The following is a 15,202-nucleotide window of genomic DNA, read 5'->3' as shown; positions in this document are numbered from 1 at the left end:
GTTTGAAAGAATTGTCATCTGAAATGCAGAAACAACAAATGAAACTATGGAAGAAAACACTAATTATCTCAAGGTTGTTAGAGAGCTGAAAGATAAAATAGCTGAACTAAGAACACAACTAGCTGAGCAAGCTAAAACAGTATCAGAACAGGGTAATGAAATAGATGAACTCCAGAAAGCAGTAGAGGGGAGAGAGAATAGAATAAATGAGGCTGAAGACAGAATTAGCAAGATCAAGGATGAATTAGAGACAATTAAAAAATAAGTAAGAGATCTCAAAAACATATTAAGAGATACTGAAAACAACAACAGAGACCTATGGGAGGTGGGAGGACTACAAAAGAAATAACATATGCATAACTGGCTTACCAGAGGAAGAAAGAGAGGGAAGGGAAGAAAGCATTTTTCAGGACATAATAGCTGAGAAGTTCTCTAGTCAGGACAACATCAAAGACATAAAGGTTCAAGAAACCCAGAGGGTCCCAAACAGAATTAAGCCAGACTTAAAGACACCAAGACACATCACATTTAGAATGCAAAGGATCAAGGATAAAGAAAGGATCCTGAAGGCTTCAAGAGAAAAACAAAGAGTCGCCTACAGAGGAAAACCCATAAGATTAGCAGCAGACTTCTCCATACAAACATTACAGGTCAGAAGAGAACAGCAAGATATCTATCGAGTGTTCAATGAGAAAGGCTTTCAACCAATCATACTGTATCCTGCTGGACTGTCATTCAGACTAGATGGAGGCATAAAAACCTTCTCAGACAAGCAACAGTTGAAATAATCAACTATCACCCAGCCTGCCCTGAAAGAAGTTCTGAAAGGTCTCCTATAAACAGTCAGACCATCATAAATAGGCCACATAGCAGAACACTCTAAAACTCTACAAGAATGGCGTTAAAATATCTTCAACCTTTGATATCAATAAATATCAATGGCCTGAATTCACCTATTAAAAGGCACAGAGTAGGAAGATGGATCAGAAAACACAAACCAACAATATGCTGTCTACAGGAAGCCCACCTAATTAACAGGACAAACACAGACCCAAGTGAAACTATGGGAAATTATCATACAAGCTAATGGCCAACAAAAAAGGGCAGGGACAGTTATTCTCATATCTGACATGATAGACTTTAAATAAAATTTTAAAAGATAGGGATGAACACTACTTAATGCTCAGTGGATCAGTCAATCAAGAGGACTTAACAATTATTAACATCTATGCACCCAATGAGAAGCCATCTAAATACATCAACATCTACTGAAAGAGCTACAGCAATATATAAACAACAACACAGTCATAGTAGGGGACTTCAACACCCAACTCTCTCAACTGAACAGATCATCCAAGCAGAAAATCAATAAAGACATGAGGGAGCTAAATGAAGAGATAGAACAACTAGAATTATTGGACATTTTCAGAGTCATTCATCCCAAGAAACTGGAATACACACTTTACTCAAGTCCACATGGATCATTCTCAAGGATAGACCATATGCCTTTGTTGTCACAAATACAACATCAGCAAATTCAAAGGCATTGGAATCATCCCAAGCATCTTCTCAGACCAAGGTAGAATTAAACTAACACTCAATCAACAAAAGATTAGTAGTAGTCCCAAAGTATGGAAGCTCAACAGTTCACTACTTAACAACTACTAGCTCAAAGAAGAAATAAAAGAAGAAATCAAAATGTTTTGAGAGTTCAATGAAAATGAAGACACAAGCTATCAAAATATTTGGGACACAGCTAAGGCAGTACTGAGAAGGAAGACCATAGCCATAGAAGCACACATTAGGAAACAAGAAAAAGCACATAAAAACAGCCTAATTGCACATCTTAAAGACCTAGAAGAAGAACAACAAAGGAACCTGAAAGCAACCAGAAGGACAGATATAACTAAATTTAAGGCAAAAATAAATAACATTGAAAATATGAAAACTATGCAAAAGATCAATGAAAGAAAATGTTGGTTCTTTGAAGGAATGAACAAAATCAACAAACCTTTAGCCAGACTCACAAAACAAAAAAAAAGGAGAAGACCCAAATATATCAGATACTAAATGAAACAGGAGAGGGAGTCAGGCTTTACTGCAGCGGGTTAAGCGCACGTGGCACAAAGCACAAAGACTAGGCCCATCACATCTAATGAAAGTGAAACAGTTTTCAAAAACCTTCCCAAGAATAAAACTCCTGGACCAGATGGTTTTACAAATGAGTTCTACAAAACCTTCAAAGAAGAACAAAAACCTCTACTTTTAAAAGTCTTCCAGAAGATTGAAGACACTGGAATACTCCCAGCTTCTATGAAGCCAAGATCACTTTGTTACCAAAAGCAGACAGGGATACAACCAAAAAAGAAAACTACAGACCAATATCTCTGATGAACATAGATGCTAAAATATTGAAAAAAATTCTAGCCAACCAGATACAGCAGTATATAAAAAGATTGTTCGGGAGACAGGAGGTAGTACAGTGGGTTAAGCACATGTGGCACCAAGCACAACGACCAGCATAAGGATACTGGTTCAAGCCCCTAGCTCCTTACCTGCAGAGAAGTTGCTTCACAAGCAGTGAAGCAGGTCTGCAGGTGTCTATCTTTCTCTCCCCCTCTCTGTCTTCCCCTCCTTTCTCCATTTCTCTCTGTCCTATCTAACAACAATAATAACTACAACAATAATAAAAAACAAAGGCAACAAAAGGGGAAATAAATAAATAAATATTTAAAAATTAAAGAAATATATTGTTCATCATGACTAACTGGGGTTTATCCCAGGGATGCAAGGTTGGTTTAACATACGTAAACCAATCAATGTGATCCACCACATCAACAAAAGCAAGACCAAAAACCGCATGGTCATATCAATAAATGCAGAGAAAGACTTTGACAAAATACAACATCCCTTTATCATCAAAATGCTACCAAAAAATGGGAATAGATGGAGAATTCCTGAAGATAGTGGAGTCTACATATAGAAAACTTATAGCCAACATCATACTCAATGGTCAAAAACTGGAAGCATTTCCACTCAGATCAGGTACTAGACAGGGCTGCCCACTATCACCATTACTATTCAACATAGTGTTGGAAGTTCTTGCCAGAGCAATCAGGCAGGAGCAAGGAATTAAAGGCATACAGATTGGAAGAGAAGAAGTCAAACTCTCCCTATTTGCAGATGATATGATAGTATACATAGAAAAACCTAAGGAATCCAGCAAGAAGCTTTTGGAAATCATCAGGCAATACAGTAAGGTGCCAGGCTACAAAATTAACATTCAAAAGTCAGTGGCATTCCTCTATGCAAACACTAAGTTAGAAGAAGTTGAAATCCAGGAATCAATTCCTTTTACTATAATAACAAAAACAATAAAATACCTAGGAGTTAACCTAACCAAAGAAGTGAAAGACTTGTATACTGAAAATTATGAGTCATTACTCAAGGAAATAGAAAAAGACACAAAGAAGTGCAAAGATATTCCATGTTCATGGGTTGGTAGAATTAACATCATCAAAGCAAATATACTACCCAGAGCCATATACAAATTTAATGCTATCCCCATCAAGATTCCCATCACATTCTTTAGGAGAATAGAACAAATGCTACAAATGTTTATCTGGAACCAGAAAAGACCTAGAATTGCCAAAACAATCTTGAGAAAAAAAGAACAGAATTGGAGGCATTACACTCCCAGATCTCAAATTGTATTATAAGGCCATTGACACCAAAACTGCTTGGTACTGGAACATGAATAGACACACTGACCAGTGGAATAGAACTGAGAGCCTATGGACATCTAATCTTTGACAAAGGTGCCTCGAATATTAAATGGGGAAAGCAGAGTCTCTTCAACAAATGGTGTTGGAAACAATGCATTAAAACATGCAGAAGAATGAAACTGAACCACTGTATTTCACCAAATACAAAAGTAAATTCCAAGTGGATCAAGGACTTGGATGTTAGACCACAAACTATCAGATACTTAGAAGAAAATAATGGCAGAACTCTTTTCTGCATAAATTTTAAAGACATCTTCAATGAAATGAATCCAATTACAAAGAAGACTAAGGCAAGCATAAACCTATGGGACTACATCAAATTAAAAAGCTTCTGCACAGCTAAAGAAACCACTACACAAATCAAGAGACCCCTCACAGAATGGGAGAAGATCTTTACATGCCATACATCAGACAAGAGGCTAATAACCATAATAAATAAAGAGCTTGCCAAACTCAACAACAAGACAACAAATAACCCTATCCAAAAATGGGGGGAGAACATGGACAGAATATTCACCACAGAAGAGATCCAAAAGGCCGAGAAACACATGAAAAAATACTCCACGTCTTTGATTGTCAGAGAAATACAAATAAAGACAATGAGATACCACTTCACTCCTGTGAGAATATCATACATCAGAAAAAGTAACAGCAGCAAATGCTGGAGAGGTTGTAGGTTCAAAGCAACCCTCCTGCACTTCTGGTGGGGATGTCAATTGGTCCAACCTCTGTGGAGAACAGTCTGGAGAACTCTCAGAAGGCTAGAAATGGACCTGCCCTATGATCCTGCAATTCCTCTCCTGGGGATATATCCTAAGGAACCCAACACACCCATTAAAAAGATCTGTGTACACATATGTTCTTGGCAGCACAATTTGTAATAGCCAAAACCTAGAAGCAACCCAGGTGTCCAACAACAGATGAGTGGCTGGGCAAGTTGTGGTATATATACACAATGGAATAATACTCAGCTATAAAAAATGATAACTTCATCATTTTCAACCGATCTTGGATGGACCTTGAAAAATTCATGTTAAGTGAAATAAGTCAGAAACAGAAGGATGACTATGGGATGATCTCACTCTCAGGCAGAAGTTTAAAAAAAATATCAGAAAACACAAGTAGAATCTCATCTGGAGTTGGCATATTGCACCAAAGTAAAAGACTCTCTGGTGCATGGTGGGGGGAGGGGAGAATACTGGTCCAAAAAAGATGACAGAAGATCTGATCAGTGGGGTTGTATTGTTATATATCAAACCGAGAATTGTTATGCATGTATAAACTATTGTATTTACTGTCTAATGTAAAACATTAATTCCCCAATAAAGAAATTTAAAAAAATATATCAGGAGAATGCATCATATTCTACTTATATTCTTGAGCTGAGTTACTCAGGCCCAAAAATAATAAAACATAGTATAAAGTTCGTAAGTGAATGTTTGAATTATCACAAATTTAAAATGTTTGTACCTTATGCTAATTGTAACAGAAGCATCCAAATATGATAAATAAAACTCAAGAAAATGAAGGTTCAGAATTTCAGGGCTGAAAAAAATAGCTGTTTGATAGTGTGCTGCTTTGCCATCTGTGTGACATAGGAGAGGAGATAATATAATTGTTATAGAAAAGATTTTCATGCTTGAGGTTCTGATGTCCTAGGTTCAATTCACAGCAACACCCTAAACCAGAGCTGTGCAGTGCTCTGGTTAAAAAAATAATAATAACAAAACAAATAAGTATACTTAAAGAATAGAGCATGAAAAACTGTTGAATTTTGGTATTTCCAATAGAACTAATTAAAAAAATTAAGTTATCTGGATCCAGAATCCAGTCTCCTTATTTGGTTGCTGTATGGTCTTAGAGCATATTTGCTTTTCTAAGTCACTGTAGTCTGGTTTATGTCAGTGCTTGAGACTGAAACCAGAGCACCTAGGACTTCAAGTATGCAAGTCCTGCACTCAAACCACATACCACCACAACTTTATCCAAGCTAAACCACAAGCTAAACCACAAGCTAAACCACAAGCTAAACCACAAGCTAAACTGGTCCCATCAAATTCCCCCTTCTGGGACATCTCATTGCACTTTAACAGATTAACAGTGAATTAACTTTACATATTATTTTCCAAACTGCATTTTAAACTTTCATAGTCTAACTGCATGGAATTTATTCTTCATTCCCCTCAGTGGTTTGAAGAGAGATCAATAAATACTTTGCATCAGGAAGATTAGAGAAGGTAATAGAAATCACCATCATTCTTGTTGAGGGAAATGTTGTAAAGGGATGCTTATTCTCCAGTAGGTGGCAGTAATGATTTGTTTTGTGTAGACAGAAAAACCGTAAATTGCACGAAATGCCTGCTTTCATTTTCCACTTGTACCAGGCATTTACTCACCTCCAGTACTTTCCATCTCTCTCAGAAGGTCTGCCATTCCCTGCATAGTTGCTATCATCACAGCAACAGTTTAATTAGGCTTCACTATCTCAGATCTGTAAGTCACTATCATTTCTATCAAACTGCTTTAATAAAAATCTGATATCTGGTAGTGTTGACTAATCTGACTCTCTAAGCTGTTGTCGTTTGGAACTTTTGTGAGATACACACACACACACACACACACACACACACACGTGGCATGAAAGCAATACAGGGCCCCCCTACCCAGTGAGCTAGCTCTTTAGCCCTTAATAAAAGATTTAAAAGTAGGGCAGAATGCATTATAAGACACTATTCTGACATTGAAAGAAAAAGCAACATAGCTTATATTGGATGATGCTTAAAATCACAAAAATTAGTCACATCTCAATGGGACCGGCATTTTAGTATTGCTGTGTGGGCAAGGTGCTGTGAACTTGAGAGTACAAGATAGGGGGCTGAAGGATAGCTCAGAGGAAAACACAGGATTTTTGTGCATGAGGTCCCAGGTTCAACCCTCAGTATTTCATAGTTCATTTCATATATATATATATATATGAAATATATATATATATACAGTTTTAAGCAGAGTATTATTCAGCTCTCCCACATGGGAGCACCATACAAAGGGGAAGCTTCATGAATAGTGGAGCAGTGCTGTGGTATCTTTATTCCTCATCCTCTAAATAAATAAGCAAATAACCTGAAAAAGCAATAACCTGTTGGTCTGCTTCTAAATTCTGCTTCTATGACCCCCTTCTGTTGCATTGCTTGACGCTGTGGTCTATTTACATAATCATTGTTTTGTTCTGTTTGCACTGGTTTAATCCCCACTGGTTAGTGCTCTTTTTCCACTCTGCCCCCTCTCCTAGTCACATCCTGTTTTCCACTGTTTAATCCCCACTGGTTTGTGTGCTTTTTCCTTCTCCCCACCCCCTATCCTACGTACATCCTCTTGCAACCTGACACTTCCGACTCAGGAGATATATAGGATAGGATTGTGATTAGAGATAGCTAGCTTGCACTGCATTCCTCATCAATAAAGACTGAACTGCATTCCCAGCTCAGCCATGAGTCCCTGGTTGTCTCTCTCCCGCCTGCGAAGCTAGATCGGCAATAATCATGGTGGTAAAATATATAATTATAACAACAACAATAAAATGAATAAAACAGAATACTTAACTATTATTGGAATAATGGAGGAAATGGATTTATTCACATCAGAATTTACTTACTATTCCAAGGTCTACTTTCCTCAGCATCAAAAAAGAATGTTTCCTTACAATCAATATCGATAAATGTAATTCAAGATATATATTATATTATACATGTAATGTAATGTATAATATATATTATATATATTTACTCTTTAAATATGCCATCCACGTGGTAGTTTACTTCTTATGAATGAATTCAGTGCCACAAGTTAAATGAATTTTTTTAAATCAGTGCTTCACCTGGATGAAAGAAGAGAAAGTCTTCAAACTTCTGTTTACTAAGCTTGTTGAGCCTGCTATAAAGTCTGTTTAGTATTTTATGTCTCCTCAGTCAATTGCTATATATATTTGACCTAAAATACAATGCAGTTACTTAGACTCTGAAGCATGAAGTCAGAACTCCCACCTTCTGCACCCCCAAAACAATTTTGGTCCATACTCCCAGAAAATAAAAAATAGAGAAGTTTCCAGTGGAGGGATGGGACTCAGAACTGTGGTGGTAGGAACTGTATGAAATTATAACCATATTAAAATTATACCCCTTATAACCTTGTAAATCAATATTAAAGTGCTAACAAAAAATAAAAGGAGAGAGATGAAGAAGAAGAAGGAGGAGGAGGAGGAGGAGGAGGAGGAGGAGGAGGAAGAGAGGGAGGGAGGGAGGGAGGGAGGAAGGGAGGGAGGAAAGGAAGTAAAGCCCAGGGAATTCACTGTGATGTCTTGTGGGACCTAGCTGTCTTCTTTTCATGATTTTAGTGACTTTTGTTTAGTGATTTTGCTAAGGGTTTCTAGCTGTGCTTTGATAGGAAGGTGTGTCTCCTCCGTCTTATTTATTCCAGAACTGGAAGTTTGTGTGGCAATTTTATGTAGCAATTTTAATCATCCTTTATCACAATTTTTTATACAGGTGAGAACACCTAATAATGTTAAGAAATCTAATAATGTTATGACCATGACTCTTTTTAGTATCAGAGATTTTGCAATTAAATATCAAATAAGGCAAAACAAAACAAAATTTCTTTTGTATTTGGCTGGATGGTTGCTCAAATTGGATTCTACTGAAGACTAACCGTTCAAAGTTACTTTTTATTTCATTGTCAGCTAAGATGATTACCAGGTTAATTAAGAGTGCACCTCTCATATAACTTCATATTATCTAAGCATTTTTTAGTTTAAAAAGGAAGTCATCAAATAATTAGTGTTTAAGTCATCTGCTTCCAAACATTCTAAAATCATGAGTAATTTCTATCATTTACTTTAAGGTTTTCACAATGCTAATATGCTTTCTCTCTCTCCCTTTTTTTTTTTTTACAGAAATTAAACCTTGTAAAAATTAAAGATGAGCTGTGACACAAAGGATAGTTATTGTCCATATTTTAAGATCTTTTATGGAAGATAATGAATCAGAATTATTTTATGTACCTTCAAAAAGACCAGTGAGTTGGAGCTACCAGAAAATACTTTAAATTTTGTTTGTTGCCTTATTTTTGCAGAAATAGTGCATGATTTCACCACTCCAACTCACTTTTCATTCAGATAGAGATACCAAGGATAGATAGACAGATAGAGGATCAACAACGGTAGAGAATGCTCCATCCTCCGAAGGGAAGCTGGACAACATACTCCATGCTACACTGAAGAAGATGGGTCCTGAAATTGGGGCAGCTTGGAATGTTCCTACTCATGACCACAGAATGTGAGCTCAGATCTACAAGGATGCAGAGGTCACATAGGCTCCTAAGCTGAATATGGGCGCCAGATCACATCAAATTGACGAGGTTTGCAGTCAACAATATTTATACACTGTTTCCACATTTGGGAGCAACTCTCTTCCCTGATCCAGCTTTCTGGTCCCTTTTCCAGCCATGACATCATCTCCTCAGACAATAACTTGGATCCACCTGCATATCAGATTTCAGGCTCAGGGAAAAAAGAAAAAAAAAAAAAAACTAGTATAGCCACAGGTCCTTTGGAATATAACTAAAATATGCCTATTAGCTATCTACAAAATGGAGACAACCCCTCCACCTCCCAACTCATCTGCACTATTCCAGCCTTTAGTTTCATGATTAGTCAACAACTTGTTTGGCTTTATATGTTGACTCTCTTTTCAGCCACCAGGTTCCAGATGCTAGCCTGATGCCAACCAGACTTCCCTGGACAGACAACCCAACCAGTGTGTCCTGGAGCCCCACTTCCCCAGAGCCCCACCCCACTAGGGAAAGAGACAGGCTGGGAGTATGGATCCACCTGTTGATGCCCATGTTCAGCATGGGAGCAATTACAGAAGCCAGACCTTCCACCTTCTGCACCTCACAATGACCTTGGGTCCATACTCCCAGAGGGATAAAGAATAGGAAAGCTATCAGGGGAGAGGATGAGATACAGAGTTCTGGTGGTGGGAATTGTGTGGAGTTGTACCCCTCTTATCTTATGGCTTTGTCGATGTTTCCTTTTTATAAATAAAAAAGAAAAGGGAAAAAAAAGGATTGAATCAGAAAAATAAGGAGCAACTGTGTATAAATGTGGACAGATAGTTATAGAGAAAATGGTTGGCCCATGTCTACAACTTTAGGGGAACTGTGGTGTATTGCAGTGGGGAGAGTGGAGATTCAGAACTCTGGTAGTGAGAATGGTGTGGATTCAAACCCCTGTTGACATGTAATTCTGTAATATAAAAAAATATAATAAAAGAAAGTGAGCAATTAGATAAAAGAAATTTTAAAAGACAGATAATAGATAACAAGAGAGGTTATCTTTTTTAATTTTTTATTATCTTTATTTATTTATTGGATAGAGACAGCCAGAAATTGAGAGGGAAGGGAGTTACAGAGAGGAAGAGAGACAGAGAGACACCTACTACTGCCCTGATCCACTGTTTCTGAAGCTTCCCCCCTTCAGGTGGGGACTAGGGGCTTGAACTCCAGTCCTTGTGCACTGTAATGTGTGCACTTAACTAGGTACACTACCAACCAGCCCCAAGACATTATCTCTAATAGCACTGGAGCTTCTTTCGATGCTCACCTTCTATTCAGTGCCTGGACTTGACTTGGGTTGGAAGTATAGCAAGGCACACACTCTACCTGGTGAACTCTTTCCAGTCCCATACTGGAGAAACAATTTAAGAATAAGTTTTATGCAAACCTAATAAACTGAGTAATTGGGCAGTGGCTCACCTGGTTGAGTGAACACATTACCACGTGCAGAGACCAGGGTTGGAGCCCACCCCCCAGCTGCAGGGGGAGAGGCTTCATGTGGGATGAAGACGGTCTACAGGTGTTTCTCTTTCTCTCTCTTCCTTTCTATCTCCCCCTCCCCTTTCAATTTCTTTCTGTCCTATGAAGAAAGAAAGAGAGAGAAAGAAAGGGAGGGAGGGAGGGAGGGAAGAAGGAAGGAAGGAAGGAAGGAAGGAAGGAAGGAAGGAAGGAAGGAAGGAAGGAAAGAAGAAGGAAGGAATGATGGATGACAACTTACTGAACTGTTCTGAGTGATGGTCAAATTTTCCATCTCTGGAGCAATTCAAACATCTTTTAGCCCTATGATCCTGCAATTCCTCTCCTGGGGATATATCCTAAGGAACCCAACACACCCATCCAAAAAGATCTGTGTACACGTATGTTCTTAGCAGCACAATTTGAGATAGCCAAAACCTGGAAGCAACCCAGGTTCCAACAACAGATGAGTGGCTGGGCAAGTTGTGGTATATATACACAATGAAATACTACTCAGCTATTAAAAACGGTGACTTCACCATTTTCAGCCGATCTTGGATGGACCTTGAAAAAATCATGTTGAGTGAAATAAGTCAGAAACAGAAGGATGACTATGGGATGATCTCACTCTCAGGCAGAAGTTGAAAAACAAGATCAGAAGAGAAAACGCAAGTAGAACCTGAACTGGAATTGGCATATTGTACCAAAGTAAAAGACTCTGGGGTGAGTTGGGGGGAGAATACAGGTCCAAGAAGGATGATAAAGGACCTAGTAGGGGTTGTATTGTTATATTGAAAACAGGCAAACGTTATGCATGTAGAAACTATTGTATTTACTGTTGAATGTAAAACATTAATTCCTCAATAAAGAAATTAAAAAAAAATCTGTCAGTTATTTCGAGAGACAATTTAACAGTGTGGAATTTTTTTCTGTTTATTTGCTTTTGCTTTTTTTTTTTTTTGCTGATGGTGGACTTTTTCTCTGACATTTTATGATTTTATACCACTCTACTAGTGATATATTTATTAAATATTTTTAAATATCTATGTATTTGATAAGACTGTGTGAAATTAAGAGGAGGAAGGAAGATAGAAAAAGAGATAATTCCAGCACTGCTTCACTGCTAGTGAAGGTTCCCTCTGCGGGGGCTCAAGGCTTAAACCCAGGTCCTTAAACATTGTAATATGTGTGCTCAAGCAGGCTGGCCACTTCCCAGTTCCCTTTTACTGGTGATATATAATGAGTGTGAGTTTTAGAATATCAAGTCCAAAGCCAGTATTTGAATTCAGGCTTTGTATCTAAATCACACTGGAAAAGATCAGACATCACTCAAAGAAATCATCCATCAAGATTTGAGTTTCCTGTAAAGCTGTCTACCAGGTAAGAGCATAGATCTGAAGTCCGATTGCATGAATAAAATCTGAGTATTTGAAAAAGAAATCAATGCTCTTCCTAAATTTTTCATCCACCATGCCGTAACTCAAAGAGTGATGTGAGTTTGACCTGTGCTAAAGAGGCATGCTGTACTCTACATGGGGCTGTTAGCCAATTTGAAGGCTATAGGGTTAATTTCCTAGGCTCTTTTGGTGACCTTATTATTAGTACAACCACCGCTTTTATAACCAGTACTTATACATGTCAGTAGCAGAAAAGAGGAAATAGAGGATCATAAACTTGATGACCAATAATTGAAACACCGCACTTACTTTAGCAAGATAATTATTGTTGTTTTCAGTGGGACCATACTCTGACAATTTTGAGATTTTTCTCTGATCTTACCTTCTGCCACTAGGAAACACATCCAGGCATATTTCAGAAGAGCAGATGGACAGTAATAATATGTGTTTCCTAAGTATATCACTCAAAATCCAAATGCCTTTTCACTTCTTTATTTCCTTATTATGACAATTGAGGAGTTTAGATTGCTTGGATATTGTTTATATCTGTCTAAATTACCTTTATTTAAGTAATAACTCATCCTCAGGATGCTGTTTCAGTTGCATAAATGAGGACTACTATTGTTGAAACTGGTGGAAATAACATCACATTTTTGTTGTATTTTATATTACATATATTACAGTGTAAATAGAAAGTATTTTCTTGTTTTAATTGGCTGTCTAGGTTTATATAAGAAATTAGAATTAAAAGAGCATTCTTCTTCAAAGTACTAAATGTATTGTTTTTTGTTTGTTTGTTTGTTTTGCCAGAGCACTACTGAGCTCTGGTTTATGGTGGTGTGGGGGATTGAACCTGAGATTTTGAAACCTCAGGCAGGTGAGTCTTTGCATAATCATTATGCAGTCTACCCCCCCACTCCTAAATGTAGTCTTTGTCTAAAATATCCTTAACTGTGATTTATTTCTGTGAACAAGATAGTTTATTTGTTTGTTTTTAGAGAAAGAGAAGTCAGGGGGCCAGGCGGTGGTGTCCCTGGTTAAGCACACATATTACCAAGCACAAGGACCCTGGTTTGACCTGCAGGGAAGTGAGGAATACTTCATAAATTATAAAGAAGGTCTGTAGGTGTCATTCTACTCCCTCTCTATTTCCTTCTCTCTCTACCCTATCTAATAAAAATGAGAAAGAATAGTGTAAGGATCCCGGTTCGTGCCCCCAGCTCCCCATCTGTAGGGGAGTCGCTTCCCAGGTGGTGAAGCAGGTCTGCAGGTGTCTTTCTCTCCCCCTCTCTGTCTTCCCCTCCTCTCTCCATTTCTCTCTGTGGTATCTAACAATGATGACATCAAAAACAATAATAACTACAACAATGAAAAACAACAAGGGCAACAAAAAGGGAAAATAAATAAATATAAAAAATTAAAAAGAATAAAAAATCAATTAAAACATTAACAATGGAGAGGGAGAGAAGAGGGAGAAGGAGAGGGAGAGGAAGAAGAGAGGGAGAGGGAGAGAGAGAGTTAAAGAGACAGCACCAAAGTTTCCTTCAATGTGGTGGTTAGATTCAAACCTGGGTCATGTACCTAGCAAAGCAGCTCAATATCCAAATGAGCTGACTCAGCAAGATGTTTTTGTCATTATTACTAGCAAAATAGTTTTACTCAAAATCACTTCTAAATTAAAATAAAATTTAATAGAGGCTTTATTCTCACAAACACCCTTTGTGTTGTTAATATTATGATTATTCCTGTTCTCACGGCACAGAGGGAGAAGCTGAGCTGTGGAGAAAGTCACTGTTCCAAGGTCACAGCTCACAAATGGCACAGCCTGGATTTGAACTGGGCAGTTCCCTCAGATAGCAGGCTCATTATTCTCACCTGCTACCCTGCTCATTCTTCAGTCTCAATTTATTCCCTGGACATAATCACTGAGACCCAATCAACTGTCACCAGTTTTTTTCCTATGTGAGAGTGGCATTTTGAGAGACTGTTAATAATTTGGCTTCCCTAGTCTACAGTCAGGGCATTAGCAGCCCTGCAAAATTAGCGATTAGTTCTTTGGCTTGGCTGCAAGCATTTCCTACATAACTGCTAAGATAATAAACAACTCCTACTTTTTCATAAGCAGACTTTTCTGTTCTGAAGCAATGGCCACAAAAAGGCCTAACATGTTAATGGATAATACTCATCTAAGAAGCAGTATTCACCTGTAATAGGATGCCTCCCCTAATGCAGGCCTTCAGAATCACTGTGCACAGCACCCTGTACCATTGGACTCAGACTTTGACAGAAGACCTTGCCCCCAGGCTGGAAGTAACCACAGTGGATGCTGGAGTATATTTTTTCTTTTTATTGTGGGAATTAGTGGTTTGTAGTAAGTACAATTGTTGATACATGGGTAGAGTCAGTTTTCTGCAAAACACTCTCACCCCCAGCCCAAGTACTCCTCCACCACTATGCACCACCACCTTAAAGACCCCCATCCTTTCCCAGAGTCCTTTGCTTTGGTGCAATACAACAAACCTAGTCTAAATTCTACTCTGTGTTTTCCCTTTTTGTTCTTATTTCTCAACTTCTGCCCATGAGTAGGATCATCCCATAGTCATGCTTTTCTTTCTGGCTTATCTCACTTAACACAATTCCGTCAAGCTCCATCTAAAATGAGGTGAAGGTGACTTCATCAGGGAGAGTAGAGGTGAGAGAGACACCTGCAGAACTGTTTCGTCAGTTGTGCACTGTGTGTGCTTAACTGGGTACATAGGTGTGCCACCGCCTACCCCCCTGGAGTACTTATGCAGGTAGCTTTCATTAGATTTCTTCCTGCACTGAAGAAATGTTATAATGTACCATTTGTCGATGATTTATAATTCAAGGCCATTTAAAACTGCAATCTAGAAGCCAGACAGTGGCGCAACTGGTTGAGTACATACATCACTGTGTTCAAGTCCCCTGTCACTACCTGCAGGAAGGAAGCTTCACAAGCAATGAAGCAACACTGCAGGTGTCTTTTTTCCTCTCTCCTCCACCACAATTTCTTAGTCCTATCAGATGAGAGAGAGAGAGAGAGAGAAATAGAGAGATATGGATGGCAGCTAGGAGCAATGGATTCCACTTGTAGGCACCGAGCCCCAGCTATAATAACCCTGGTGGCAAAACAAAAACAAAAACTGCAATTTA

This window comes from Erinaceus europaeus, chromosome 1, assembly GCF_950295315.1.
Source record: "Erinaceus europaeus chromosome 1, mEriEur2.1, whole genome shotgun sequence".
Classification (NCBI taxonomy): Eukaryota; Metazoa; Chordata; class Mammalia; order Eulipotyphla; family Erinaceidae; genus Erinaceus; species Erinaceus europaeus.
The sequence above is the reverse complement of the archived record's forward strand: the minus strand, read 5'-3'. Positions refer to the sequence as shown.